A 15,942-nucleotide genomic window follows, 5' to 3' on the forward strand; every position below is an offset into this window, starting at 1 on the left:
ATGAAGAATTAGAGCTAAATTGGAGACAGGCTCCATGAAGGGTTAAATCTTATTGCTTTATTTGTGTGTAGGTGAATGTTGCAGACAAAGTCGGCGGCAAACCAGCTCTGCTCAACTTGCAGCTTCACCACAATAAACTCCACAAGCTGTCAAAATCCCTTTGTCCTGTTGGGATATCTGTTTGTTGCATGTTGATTGGAATGAAAGGCCATTAGATAGGGGGCTGGAGATTCCTTTGGTTGTAGAGAGATTTCTTGTTTCCAGAGAGCCTGACCGAGCAGACTTTCTGGCAATCCTATCGACCCCTGTCTGTCTGGAGTAAGTCCCCGAGGAGCAGGGAAGGATGTCTGGGAGGAGGGCCGACAGCGAGCATCAGAGAGCCTGGCCACACTCTTCTCCTCATTCACAAGGGTTTGAATCTGACAGGCTTCAGAGAGACTCCTGGCTCAGACTCTGAGCTGAAATTTCAAGACAGTTGCAGCATGGATGAACATGAAAGTCCTGGCAAAGTCAGGATTTCCAGAACAACTGATCCAATGAATGTAACTCTGACCCAAGCTGCACAAAGCAAGTGCAATTATGGAAAAGCAGGGCAAGAGTAGATAGATGAATCTTATGCTGATCGAAGTTCAAGCACTCAGGACACATGCCATCTGAAAAGTAAGGCCACAAGGCCAAAGCTTAGATTTCAATTGAACTGCAGCATCTGTAAGAAAAATGCAATCTGCCCCAAGGGGCTGTAGTTGTGCCATTTGGGCACTGGATTAGAAAGGTGGAAACTGCCTGGAAGGAAGAGTTCTCTAAACCAAGGACCCAGGCAAAGGAAGGTTGTTAATTATGATAAAATACTGGTGATATAATAACAATAATAACAGCTAAGACACCAGACACTGTCCTAAGTACTCTAGATGTGTTATTTCATTCAATCCTCATAATATACGTATGAGATCAATGCCTCTATTGTCCTAGTTTACAGAAATGAAAACAGCCCTGGACATTACATAACTTGTCTAAGCTCACACAGCTAACTGGCCAGTGGTGGACTCAAGGGCTGATTCAGACAGCCTGATATGGGAGCCCTCACACAGAGCCTCTGGGCCAAAATGTTCTTCAGCCACCCTGGGCTCTTTCCTGCCTCAAGGACTTTGCATATGTTGTTGCTTCTGCCTGGGACACTCTCAACAACTGATAATAATAGTGTCACAAGATGGACATTTGCTCCAAGCCTCCATGTAGCATATCTCGGATATCAGGTTGAATTGTGAGATAGACCAGTCAGTAGAACCTTAAAAAGTGAAAAACAGCTGAGAAGTAGTCAAATAAATATTAAACTCTTCGCCCTCGAGGAGGTCATAATAGCATTTGGAGAAAAGGGAATGGGGGAAGAGGATATTCTGGAGAGAGAAAACTAAGGCATTGTGATTTTAATTTAGCCAAGGTTATCCGAGAAACAGAATTTGTCGTTATGTGGCCTGGGGCAAGCTAACGTTGACCTTCATTTTCCTTTTGTGGCAGTGACTAAACTGCTATTCATCAAAACCATTTCCTTGGGGCTTCCCTGGTGGCACAGTGGTTGAGAATCTGCCTGCCAATGCAGGGGACACGGGTTCGAGCCCTGGTCTGGGAGGATCCCGCATCCCGCATGCCGCGGAGCAACTGGGCCCGTGAGCCACAATTACTGAGCCTGCACGTCTGGAGCCTGTGCTCTGCAACAGGAGGGGCCGCGATAGTGAGAGGCCCGCGCACCGCAATGAAGAGTGGCCCCCGCTTGCCGCAACTAGAGAAAACCCTCACACAGGAACGAAGACCCAACACAGCAATAAATAAATAAATAAATAAATAAATAAATAAATAAATAAAATTAAAAACAAAAAACCATTTCCTTTTTCTCCAGCCCACTTGACTAGAGGCTCTCTCCCAGCATCCCTTGCAGATAGGTGTGATATAAGTTGTGGCCAATGGAATGAGAGTGGGCACATTTGCACTTCCCCTTTTGAAAAATCAATGTTTGGATGCTTATAAGAATGGTCCAAAAGAAAAAGGAAATTGATACGAGGAAAATAGAGGAGATATTTTCAGGTTGACGGACATCCTTCAGAGGAAGGAGGGGATGAGATCCAGTGCACAAGTGGTGGGAGGGTGGCCTAAGACAGATGCATGTGCAGGTCAACAGGAGGGCAGGTAGCACTTACGGGCAGACACAGGTATCAATCAGGCTGTTAGCTGAGGAGCTGGAAACCTGTGAAAGTTATCCTCTGAGAGTTTCCATTTTCTGAAGGAACTAGGAAGCAAGATTATAGCTAAAATTGAGGAGGAGGAGGAGGAGGAAGGAAGTGTGAAACAGTTTTCTAGGATAGGGGGAAGCAACCCAAACCAAAAGCAGGCAGGATAATTACCAGGTTGCACTAAAGGCTTTTCTGAGGTTGGGAGACATAACCTGAGAGAGAGAGCAATCAGCACGATGTGGAGTTTTCCTCCAGCCACATCCAGCCAGCTGTAAGGGCGCAGGCATGAAGCTGGGCAGGAAATTGGGTTTAACCCAAGCTGGTTAGGATGGATACTTGTCACAGGGCAGCCACTTGTCTGAGAGAGAGCTCACCGATGCCACGTTTGCCTTGTGTTGTTCCAAAAGGTCTCTTGTACTAGGATGCCTCTGTGCTCTTGGAATTTTATGAACTTTAATTGTAGTAATAGAGCTTGTTAATGTTTGCTGAGTTCTTGTCTGCCAGATGGCATCCTAAGCACTTTGCATGGATGATCTTATTAAACTTCGTGACAACTTTATGAAGCAGGTGCTCTTATTATTCCCATTTTGCTGATGAAAATACTGAGACACACAGAGAGATTTAAAATATTTGTCCAAGGCCATGTAGGTAATAAATGTCAGAGTTGGAAGAGGCATCTCGGCAGTTACTACAAACCCCAGAGTTTCCACCACTACTCTATACCACCCAAGCACCCGTAAACACCACAAAACCCTGGGCTTTGATGTAGATCTCAGTGCCTCACACGAAATCACAGATTTCATAAGTCTGGATACCAGATGGGGAAACGTATTCCAATATATTGCCTAATTTATAAAGGGCTCTAACTTCGCTCAAGTTCTGGAGGCATGCTTGTTTCACATAGGCATTCTAACCCAATTACGGGAGTTGGAAAAGGAAAGAATGATGGCTGGTAATTCAAAGCCAGCCTGCCTTAATTGTCAGCAAATGGAGGTGGGAGAAAGTTTGCCTCAATTCCTAAACTTCCTTGTAACTAACAATATTGTGACTCAACATCACATCCACACACGCCCACAAACGTTTGCATTTTGGCATTCCAAGGGCGGATGCCATATCCACCATGCTTCCTGGTGAGTAACCAGGGAAATGGACGTCTTGATCTACCCGGAGACTTTTGGGAAATGCCTCAGCTAAATGTTCTAAAAATCAGTATATTCTTCCCCTAAACTCTGTTCTCTTTGATTATATTAATCCCCTGGTTCCCACGCCCCTTGAGCCCCCAATCATTTTGTCATTTCAGCAGCTGTTCCCAGTCTTTCTCAGCTGCCAGAATCTGGCCACAGCTGCTTCACCAAGGTAATCCACCTTTACCGGTGCATGTTTGTTCCTGATGTGACAAATACCTTTTTGGTAAAAAGCATCCAGTCTTCTCTTGTGGTAGTGGTTGGAATTGTTAACTTTGCTTTCAGTAAATGCTTAAGAGAATAAACTGACCCACAAGCCTTCTCCAAGAGAAACTAGGTCAGTTAGTAAGAGAGAGACCTATTGGGGATGCTTCAGGGCCCAGGAAAGTACACAGAACCTGGGAGCAAAGTCAGCGGGGGATTTAGGTGAAATGGGGAGAGACAGTGCTGCCCAGAGTGGACCATTCATTTCCTGAGGGCCTGAGGGCTCTTCTGGTGAAATGATGGCTAAAGGACATTCTCAATTTTTAAACAGCTCAGTCCCTCTACCTAGGGTGGCAAGTGCCATCTCTGTTCCTTTCAGGTCTGTAGGGTTGGTAGAGCTGCTCTTGATTTGCAGTGAAGGCAGGGCAGGAAGCTGGAGCCCTCCTCCCCATATGTTCCAGGCCCTCCAGCCCCCATCCACTGCCATGGCCTGGGCTGCAAGCTTGGGTGCCTGGGTGGGTCCAGTCCTTCTCCTTCCATTGCCAGGCTGTTTGGACGGCCCCTGAGGACAGCCACTCCATCTCCCCCCCAGCACTAACTTCACGGGAACTGTTGGGACATTGCAAGGAGCAGGAAGAGGAAGAAGCAGCTGTAGGTGCCCACCAAAAAAAGCCCCACAATGAGGGTCAGGCGTGGACTGCTGTAGCCCCTGGGGAGCTTCTGGGGAACACACCTTAGGGCCTCACGGAGGCACCAGCTTCATCATACCGGGTGCCCAGCAAAGGGCATGACATCAGGCTCAGAAACTCCCAGTGTCAAGTTCAAAGCCTGGCACATGGCAGTGGTTCTGCAGCCTGCCTTCATGGTGACCCAGAGCGGCTCTCCTGTTGCAGTTTTTTTTTAAGTTTAGTTAAGTAACACATTACATTGTAGAGCAATTAGGAAAACTAAAGTAAAAGGGGAAAAAAGCCTAGATTCCCACTACCTGAAGATAGACATATTAACACTTTTACCTTTCCACCAAGACTTCCATGTGTTTATCTACACATAAATATATTTTACACAGATGGGTTTGTACTATATGTACTATTTTGTAACCTTCTTTTCCACTTGACAATACTTCATGTTCAGCTTTCAATGTCAGCACACCCAGTTCTATATCATTTTTAATGACTACACTGCAATCCTTTGGGTTAATATTCTAAAATTCATTTAACCAAGCCCCTGTTGTTGGCTATTCATGCTGCTTTCAATTTTTTTCCTGTTATAAACAAAGTTGCAGTGAATGTTTTTGTACATACAGTCTGCGCCCTTGAGGAACTCGCAGTACAAGAATTTGGGGCAGGGATTGCATCTCTTTCATTTATGGCAGGGCAAAAACTGATTACTGTTGCTTTTAACCATAATACCGATAATAAAAGCTACTTCCGTTAAGCATTTGCTTCGTGCCAGGCACTGTGCTAAGGGCTTTACACCCCAGCTCTGCGAGGTTAGAATTATTAATACATTTATTTTGCAGAAAAGGAAATGGAAGTTCAAAAAGAGCACGTGACTTGCCCAACGTCACACAGTAGGTGTGTGGCAGAGATAGAATTCAAACCTCAGTCTTAAGATTCCCAAGAACAAGCTCTAGGCTAAACACTAGATTTTCTCTTGACAGTTACTCAGAGCCCATGTTCCTGGGTTTCAGCCTCATATCTCTTCCTTATCAGGTTCAAGCTGAGATAATGAAACAGCAATAACAGACCACTTAATGGCAGATTTTGTTTTCCTCCCTATATGCACACCTCTTTGTGATGTCTATTTGAAACGCCTCCCTTTGAGAGTGGAACGTGTTTCCCTGACCCTGCAATCAGCACTGGCCTTTGTGGTTTGCTTTAACCAATAGAACGGGGCAGATGGCACATTGCACCAGTTCCAACCTTAGGTCTCAAGAGGCCCCTCATCTGGGAACCTGCCTCGGTCGTGTGAACAAGCTCAGGCTAGCCTGTTGGAGGCTGAGAGATATTTGACTCAGTGGCCCCACGTCCCCAGCCCACAGAACCTAGCAGTCTGGCAGGTGACCGGAGATGTAGCAGTCCAGCATAACCACCCACCACTCACAGCGCTTAACGTTTTTTGTTTTTGTTTGTTTATTTAGTTTTGGCTGCGTTGGGTCTTCGTTCCTGCACATGGGCTTTCTCTACTTGCAGCGAGTGGGGGCTACTCTTTGTTGTGGTGCGTGGGCTTCTCATTGCGGTGGCTTCTCTTGTTGCTGAGCACAGGCTCTAGGCGTGCAGGCTTCAGTAGTTGTGGCACACGGGCTCAGTAGTTGTGGCACGTGGGCTCAGTAGTTGTGGCTCGCAGGCTCAGTAGTTGTGGCTCGTGGGCTCTAGAGCGCAGGCTCAGTAGTTGTGGCTCACGGGCTTAGTTGCTCTGAGGCATGTGGGATCTTCCTGGACCAGGGATCGAACCCATGTCCCCTGCATCAGCAGCTGGATTCTTAACCACTGAGCCATCAGGGAAGTCCCACTTAATGTTTTAAACCCACAGGTTTTGGGGTGGTTGTTATGTAGCAAAAGCTAGTGAGTGCCTGGTTGGGTTCTGTGTGGTGGATGCAGTCTGGGAGACAGGGGCTCCAGGGGCTGTGAGCCAGGTGGCTGGGAAGGCGTCACAGAAGAGGTGACAGCTCACGCATTGCGGGATGTACAATAAACAGCAAAGCCTCCTGAAGCAGAACAGGGAGGTGGGCCTGCATGCACAATTAGATAAACCTCACTGCTGGGGCTGCGGGTTGCTGGAGACGTCTCTCCAGAGCCTGAATTAAGTAGAAACCTCGCTCTGGCCGAAAAGGCAGCTAGATGTCATTTACACACCAATGAGGAAAAAAAGATACCTGGCAGTTTCCCTGGCAGCCTATCGTAGGTTTACCCTGAGGGCTGGAGTGGAGCAAAGTTGAATGTTGGTCTCCCTTTCACATGGAGAACTGGAATCCCAGTCTGGGGCCACAGGAAAATGTTGTTCTTTCTCCAGCTTCTCCTCCCCCACCACCTCTGACTGGGGTGGCCCTGAGGTGTCCTGTGCCCTGGGAAGTCCTGAAGGAACGATTTGCCTGCATAGAGTGCAAAGTGCTTTCCGGTAACCCTCACGCATGGAATCCAGCAGGGCTGCTCTTAGCGGTGTCTCGATGAAAGCATTGAGCCAAATAATCTGCCCAGGTGAGCAACTCAACAAGTCATTCATTCATTCATTGCATAAACATTCCCAGTTGTTCTCAGATGCCCTGGAGAAGCTCACAGCCCAGCGTGGTGGGCAGACACCAGCAGAAGCCTGGGGTCCACAAAACCCTACCTTTTCTAGCCACCTCTTTCTTCTTTGCTTTCCCTTCTTGCTCAGTAAACGCATCTATTTTTTCCTCTTTATTAAGGAAATGGTGATAATGGAATAAGATAGTATAAAATTATTAATATATTTTTAAATAGATATAAGGGGGTATTTGAGATTGAGTGACTTCCTTATATTTCTTCTCCCAAACCTTACTTATGATTTAGTCAGGGCGGTGATACTCCAGCCCCCTTTTGGCCCAGGATGTCTCATTAGTTTTAAATGCAGCTCTTGAAGATTCTGATTCCTGTGTTAACTAAAACCAGGTGAGAAATCAGGAGGTCCTAAAGGTGGACCAGGAGTGGACCTGACCTGTCCTGGGTTGGTGATGGAAGCAGTGAACTCTCTTCTCCAAGATGGGAAGGAGCCTGGGGGGCTGGGATAGTGATGAGAGAAAGACAGATGGAGTGATGAAGTGGGGGTGTGTCTGGATGCTGAGGAACACAAGCAGAGCTGCCAGAGGCTGTGTTCTTGTAGGAAGCCAAGGCGCTAGGTTGGAGTCCTGAGGTCACTGTTACCTGTACTGTGCCAGCATAATAACAGTAACAGTTTTTCATACCTAAAAGTACTTCTTAGCACTTATTTGTTAATGCCCTATTGTACTGGCTTTGTGGGAGGTGTTGGGGAGCTGAAGAGGATTCTGTCTCCAGGAGCTCATGGGCTGTTGGGAGAGACAGGTCTGCAGACAAATTGTTGCATTCCAAGGTGATGACACGAATGGGAACAAGCCTAGGATGTGCAGAGAGCAGAGGCAAAGGGCCTGGGTGGGAGGGCTTCACATACGGGTTGGATGAGTAGGAGTTTTCCGGTGATGATGAGGCATTTCAGAAGGAATGAATACACCACAGTGTTGCAGGATGAAAAAGCAGAGAACACTCCAACGTCCCTGACCGTAGGATGAACAGAGTTCAGTGGGAAGCAGGCTGAAGAGAGGCAGGCAGGAGACAGACCGTGCAGGGATTTATGGGCCAGCTGGAGGAGCCTGGACTCCTTCCAGTGGAAAAATGGGGAGTCCTTGAAAGACTCTGGCCAGAGAGTGATGTGATCAGAACTGTCTTTTGGAAGGAGTTCTTTGGTAGCTATGTGGGGGATGGCTTATAGATGGGGAAGACCAGGGCAGTTACACCAGCTGAGAGATGCTGCAGGAATCTCGGCAACAGACGATGGTAGCAGTTGTGGTTGGAGAGCATTAGTGCAGTGGTTATGTGCAAAAGCTCTGGAGTCAATCTCTGGGATTCAAAGCCTGCCTGGTATCCTTACCAGCTGTGTGATCCTGGACAAGTTACTTAACTTCTCTGCACCTGATTTTCCTCAGCCGTAAACTAAGGATAATAAAAGCAACTACCTCATAGTAGTTGTTCTATGAATGAAATGAGTTCATCCATGTAAAGCTCTTGAACCACCCCTGGTACATTGCAAATGCTCTATAATTACTGATTATTCTCATTTAATCCATTAGATCTGTGATGATTGCAGGTAGACAGTGAGCTAGAGGGTGATTCTCAACTTGCTTCTACAGAGCTGGCTACGATGCTGCCATTCCCAGGGGCAAGAAATATGAGAATATTACAAAAAGTCTACTCCCCTACAGGAAAATGGAAGTGGTACCCAGTGCACGGAATGAAGCTTCTCTCTGAGGACTACCGCTGATGCTGTCTCAGTTTTGTATAAGTAGACTAGATTCTTGCCCAAGACTAACAGCAATAATGGGAATCAGCAGAGACTGTCATACCTGCTTCTTTTTTCCAAGTCTCACAATAAGCTCGTAATACTGACAAGACAGGTATACTATTGTTTCCATTTTTACAGATGGAGAAGCTGAAATTCAGTGCCATTGCCAAGGAGAGATGGTTAAAAGGGGAAAGACTCTCAAAGCCAGTACTCTTCCCATGACCCCAAGTTGCTCCCTTTTCCTTCCTCATGGGCTTCCCAAAGTCCATGTGATAGCACAGAGACCCACTGAAACTCCAAATGCTGATCTTCCTGTCTCCCAGGGGAAGGGGGATTTCTGAGTACCTCAGAAAGGGTGGAGCAGGAGGGTGCCCCCAGCTTAGTTTGAGTTTCCATAGAATAAATTGAGCCCCTTGAAGCCCTTGCTACAAGCCTGCAGATCTCTGGTAACAGTGAGAGGAGGGAGGGAGAGATGTCATACTTAGCTGTGCTTTAGAGAGTGGCCCAAAGAAGAGCAGAGAGGGAGAGGGAGAATGATTATTCTTCTCTAAGCTCTGTGTTCCAGGTGCCAGACATTCGTCATCTCATTGACTGCTCACATCCACTGTGAGGTCAGCAGTATCATTTCCATTTTTTATCTGAGGAGACTGAGAGCCAGAGAAGTGAGGTATCCAAATTCTTAATCATTCTGTTAAGGCAATCCTGTCTTCAGGTGAAGAAATAAGGAGGTGGGACCCTGTGTCAGGATAGCGTCCCCTCATTCTGGGTGTGTTTTCTTACCACCTGGGGAAGGTGATCTACCTTTAATCACTGCTTTTGTGAGGACAACCAGGTGAATTAAGTACTGTTAGAGAAGCTAACAGTATGGAGTAGTAGGAGTGGGGAGAGGGGCTTGTTTTTTCCATCAGGCTCAGTGTGTATCTGTCTCTAGCCTGGAGGAACGTTTATATGAAACATATCAACTGCCAGGAAATGTGGTAAGTACTTTATATACATTATTTCATTTAACACTTCAAGCTCCCTTGTGAATTAGGTTCTATTATCATCCCATTTTCTTTTTTTTCTTTAATTGAAGTATAGTTAATTTACAATGTTTTGTCAGTTTCAAGTATACAGCAAAGTGATTCAGTTATATATATGTACTTTCTTGGATTCTTTTCCATTATAGGCTATTACAAGATACTGAGTATCATTCCCTGTGCTATACAGTAGGTCCTTATTGTAATCCCAATAGCAATCCCAATCTCCCAATTAATCCCACCACCACTACCCTCACCCCCAGCTTTCCCCCCTTGGTGTCCATACGTTTGTTCTCTACATCTGTGACTCTGTTTCTGCCTTGCAAACCAGTTCATCTGTTTACCTATCTTATATATAGTAGTATGTATGTGTTCATCCCAAGCTCCTAATTTATCTCTCCCTCCCACCCCCTTTGCTATCCCCTTTGGTAACCAAAAGTTTGTTTTCTATGTCTGTGAGTCTATTTCTGTTTTGTAAATAAGTTCATTTGTATCATTTTTAAGATTCCACAAATAAGTGATATCATATGACATTTGTCTTTCTCTGTCTGACTTATGATAATGATAATCTCTAGGTCCATTCATGTTGCTGCAAAAAGCATTATTTCATTCTTTTTCATGGCTGAGTAGTATTCCATTATATATATATTATATATATATAATATATATATATATATATATAATATATATATATATACATATCACACCTTCTTTGTCCATTCATCTGTCAATGGACATTTAGGTGGCTTCCATGTCTTGGCTACTGTCAATAGTGCTGTTATGAACATTGAGGTGCATGTATCTTTTTGAGTTAGAATTTTCTCTGGATATATGCCCAGAAATGGGATTGCTGAATCATATGGTAACTCTATTTTTAGTTTTTTAAGGACTTGCATACTGTTCTCCATAGTGGCTGCACGAATTCCCACCAACAATGTAAGAAGGTTCCCTTTTCTCCACACTCTCTCCAACATTTGTTATTTGTAGACTTTTTTTTTTAATATGATTTTTTCTTTTTGGTCACTCGGCTTGTGGGACCTTAGTTTCCTGGCCAGGAATGGAACCCAGGGCACCAGCAGTGAGAGCATTGAGTCCTAACGACTGGACTGCCAGGAAATTCCCTAGACTTTTGAATGATGGCCATTCTGACTGGTGTGAGGTGATGCCTCATTGTAGTTTTGATCTGCATTCCTCAAATAATTGACAATATAATCATCCCTTTTTCCAGCTGAGAAACCTGAGGCCCAGAGAGGGGGAGTAACCTCCTGTTCTAGGATCATACAGCCATTAATGGCAGAGCTCAGTCTATGTTCTTAGCCATCAGTCTATGCTGTCTTCTGAAAGGAGAAGAGAATACCCCTGCTAGTTACAGGACAGGGTAGGCATGGCTCATAGACCATCTGTGGCACGTGGGTCCACCTTGGAGGCTAGAGGGCAATCCCCGAAGTTAATCCCCTATATGAGCTTAGAACAGGAGCTCTTAGCCATGGGATCCATCCCTGAATGGGGTCCACAAGCTAAGAACCTTGTATCATCCCCATAACCAAGCTGCACAGACAATTGCTTAATAGATGTACAGTGATGGCGTACAGGCTAACCGCACAGGCCAAGTGGTGTGAAAGACCTAAGATTCCAGTCCTTACCTCCTATTAGCTCGTTGATACTTTGGTCCCAGATTCCTCAACTGTAAATCAGGGCCATACCCGATATCTATTGTTTTGGTTACTATTGCTTTGTAACAAACTATCCCAAATGTATCAGTTTAAAACAATTGCTCATGAATTTGTGGGAAGGCAAGTTTGGGCAGATCTGTCTGGAGGCTCTCATATGATCACAGTCAGATGTCATCTGGGGCTGCTGCTTTCTGAAGGCTCGACGAAGCTGAACATCCAAGATGCTCGCTCCATGGCTGGCAATCAGTGCTGGCTGTCGACTGCGAGCACAGCTGGGCCGCTCCTTGGAGCGCTTACAATGGCCTCTCCAGCTTAACAGTCTTATGGCTGGACTCCTTACATTGCAATTCAGAACTCCAAAAGAGTCTCAGCTAACAAGGGGAAGCTGAACGCCTTTCTAGGGTAGAAGCTCAGAAATCATTCAGTCACTTCCCCTGTATTCTATTGATTACAAGTGAGTCACAGGACTGCCACGTTCAAGGGCAGAGAATTAAACTCTGCCTCTGAATGGGGGAGTGGGAAGGGTCTAGAAGAGCATATAAAACAGGAGATATTGTGGTAACCTTTGGAAAACCCAATCTGCCAGCCTTGTATTATGGTATTACACACTGATTAAATAAGGCATTTCGTGGAAAGCATTTAAGACAATGCTTGGCATAAAGTGTTCGTAAAGGTTAGCTATTGTTATTAGATACAACACATTTGGGAGATGTCTCTCAACATATCAGGATGGTGGAAAGGGTCGAGGCAAGAATAAAAGGGGTTACTGGTGGTAAAATATTGGCAGCCATTAATTTAAAAGAATGACAGAAACAAGATTTCCCCAAGAGACAGAGGCACTTGACCTTTTAGCAAACGAATGGGGAGAGAAAAGGGAAGGATCTCTGGGAGAGTAAAGGAGTATCAGATTTGCACTGGCTGAAAGGCCTAAAGTCTTGGTCAGGGGAGGAGCAATCCAGGAGCCATGCAGGAAGAGGTGAGAACATGCACAAGACTAACCAAGGCTGAGGGAAATGGGAGCAGCACATCCTAGACTGTAAGTGCTTGAGAAGAAGAGAAGTTTTAGGAGAGAAACAAAGCCTGGCAGGGAGAACAACATGCAGTTCAAGGTAGTAGACCTTGGTCCATGAAGGCTAGATCCTTTGGACCTGTGTCTGGGCTGGTCCAGAGGATGAGGAATTTGGCCTGCAAAGCTGTTCATTTCGGGGACAAGGGAGGGACTGGAGGTGTTTCCCCCTTGGTTTCCTACAGCATTTCTCAACCTAGGCATTCCCAACAGGAGATGAAGGTGTCCATATCTGAATTTCCTGAGAAAATCTGAGAAAACACTGCATTATTTTACTATTGTGCTTACAATAAAATCCAAACTCCATAACTTAGCCTACCAAACCATGCATAATTTGGCCTCTGCTGTTTCTACACTCATCTCGAACTTCTCTCTTCTACTCACTAGACTTCAGTTCCATTGAGCTTTCTTCAGGTGCTTAAGCACTATGATTTTTCTTGCCCCAGGGCCTTTGCACCTGCAGTTTCCTCTGCTCAGAATGGTCCCCCTCCTCCCTTTACATTACTGGCTCCTTTTCATTTTCTAGCTCTCAGCTGGAACATCACCTCTTCAAAGAGGGTTTTCCCAGTCACCCGATCTAAACTGACTGCTCCCTCTTTTTCTCCCTGTTGTTTCCCTTCATATCACTTATTGCAATTTTTGGGTATTTATGTATTGGACCACTTCCTTATTTATTGTCTCCTTTCCTACTATACTGTGAGCTATATAAGGACACTTATATAGCTGTTATTTTCACTCTATATACCCAGCACTTAGACAAGTGCCTGGTACTCAGTGTCTATTCGGTAAATATTAGTTGTGGGAAAGTCTGTAACCTCAGTGTGGTTGAGTTAAGGGATATGGACTTTGTCTACCCTAAGGCCACAAAGCTAGGATAGGTTAGAACTTACTGGAATGTTGTGAGTGGTGGTAGCCATGACCCCTTAGGTAAGAACCTGTGGGATTGGGGGGCTGAAGAGGTTTTGTTCCTGAGGGTCAAGACCCCTTGAAGGTGGCTGTGTACAAAGTGATCTCCCTTCCCTAGTGTGTTCCATCTGAGATGGGTTTCTGGTTTTCTAGGAAACATGTTGGTGTGTGTGTGCTGCCAATATTTTACCACCAGTAACCTCTGTTATTCTTGCCCCAATCCTTTCCATCATCCTGAATCTCAGTGTTTTCTGGTGTCAGAAGATGAAAACTGTATCATCCAATGTGCTGTTGCTACCAGAAACAAAGTCTAATTTATGGTCTGACACTTGAGATGGGCTCGGCTGGGGGCCTGCCGTCATCTGCACACTGAGTTCAGGCTGCTCTCTTTGGTTCTGAAATGAGCTGTCTTTGCAGCGTGTCCTTGCAGAAACCTGCATCTCAAAAGCCCTAAAAGAACACAAGTTCACATGTACGTGCACATACACAGCCCTACAGACCCTCATACGTCATAAACTCATCCACACGTACTCTCATGAATAGTGAGATGGCAAAACTCACTTGGTATGTATGCATTAAGCTCCTGCTATATTTATTCCAAAAAACTAAGATGGTTTAGGTCTTTTTTTGGAAAGAAGAGGTAAGCATAGCTCCTGGGGTAAGCTGTTTGCAAATCCACAATTATTTCCCTTCTTGTGTCCATGCCTCTTGAAATGTGAATTTGCCCTTTTCCTTTCTAGAAGTAGAGTCTATTTCCTCATCCCAGGAATCTAGGCTGGCCTTATGAATTGCTTTAGCCAACACAAAGGAATGCAAGTGAGATAGCACCAGTTCCATACATCTCAAGAAGTCTTGAATGCTCCCATTCTTTCTCTTGGAAACTTGCCCAGCTGCTTTATGAACAAGCCCAGGCTTTCCTGCTGGAGAATAAAAGACTACACAGGGTAGAGATGAGCCATCCTAGCTGAGCCTTTTCTCGACAAGTCAGTCCCCATCAGACAGCAGATACATGAGTGAACATTGCAGCAAGTGACCTGACCCAGCCCAGATCAGAAGAGTTGTCTAGCCAATTAATGGACTTTTGAGTAATAATAAATGATTGTTGTTTAAAGTCACTAAATTTGAGGTAGTTTGTTACCTTAAAATAGCTAACAGATGTACTTCCTTACATGAAGGACTAAATCTGAACTTTTCCTGAAATAATATGTCCTTAGAGGTCAGATGCCCATCTCGGATCCTGAAGCAATTCTACTGCTAATTCTAAAGCCTCAGAGGGATGTGATCAAAAGAGTACTGGTTTGGAAGCAAGGAGACCAAAATCTTCATCCTGACTCTGCCATCAACTGACTGTGTGACCATGGGCAAGTCACTTGACATCTCTGGACCTTGATTCCTTTATGTATATATTAAAAAAGCAAGTTTAGCTAATTTTAGACCCTTCAGGCTCTGACACGTTCTGTGCTCCCATGATTCTCAGCCTCTGTTACTTTCATCTATAAAGAAAGAAAATACAATTCACGGTTCTTTCTGTCTTACAGGATAATCCAAAATGATGAAGTGCTATTTCCTCGGTGGCACCTCTGCTTTCAGACACCTTCAAGAATTTGAATGTCTATGCAGCAGGAACAGACACTCTGAGATGCTGGCTTTGTGATAATTCATTGGGTTTTATCAACATATGTGAACACACAAATTTTTCAGCTAATATTAGAAGTTGAGATGGAACTGACGAATTTCCAGGCAATCTCCATCACACCTCCTAAAAGAAGTACAAGCATCCTACTAGAACACGTACCCTGGTCCTCTCTTCTTTTCTCTCAGGTTCCTTCTGGAGAAAGTTGCTTGGAGTTGTTTGCCTAGTTCTGACCACCCAGATATCAGTATAAGTGTTGAGTGGGGTAAAATTATTCCTGTGCATAGTTCTGAATGAATTCTAATAATCTTAATAAAATTTGTTCCAGAAAAGGAATGTAGGCAGTGCCAGGTTAGAAACCAAAATCTGGAATCTGGCTTAAGATAGCGTCAGTGACTCAGGAAATAGCATCATGGGTGGATTGTGGGATTGTGGAATCAGGACCAGGCATTTGCATGAAAGGACACCAAAATCAAGTCCATCAAAGAGCTATAAATCTAAAGTCCATGGGAAAATCAGAGTTAAGGACCATGCACCCACGGTCAGCACCAATGCCAGCACACAGCAAAGGATAAAGCAAGCAGGGAACGTTCTGCGGGAAGTGTTTAAAGACAACATGAATAGTATGTTGTTCAGGATTTGGGGGGCTGCAAATCACAGAAAATCCCATCTAACATGAGTTAATCTGAATGGAAATTTAGTGGATCACAGAACTGAAAACTTCATGGGTAGAATTGTCTTAAGGCATGGCTTTATGCAGTGACAGTGTCACCAGGACTCAATTTTCTCTGTCTCTTTGTTCAGCCCTGCTCTCCCCCATTGTTGTCTTTGACAGGTTCCTCCTTTACAGGCATAAGAAAACTACAGCTGCACTAGATCTTTCATCTACTGCAATCTAAATTCAGCAGGAAGAGAGAGCCTCTCTTTCAATAGTGTATACAAAGTCCTGGTTCTGACTATCTTTGGTCCAGCTAGGCCATTTGATCATACTTGACCAA

Source organism: Balaenoptera physalus, assembly GCF_965194825.1.
Source record: "Balaenoptera physalus genome assembly, chromosome: 1".
Classification (NCBI taxonomy): Eukaryota; Metazoa; Chordata; class Mammalia; order Artiodactyla; family Balaenopteridae; genus Balaenoptera; species Balaenoptera physalus.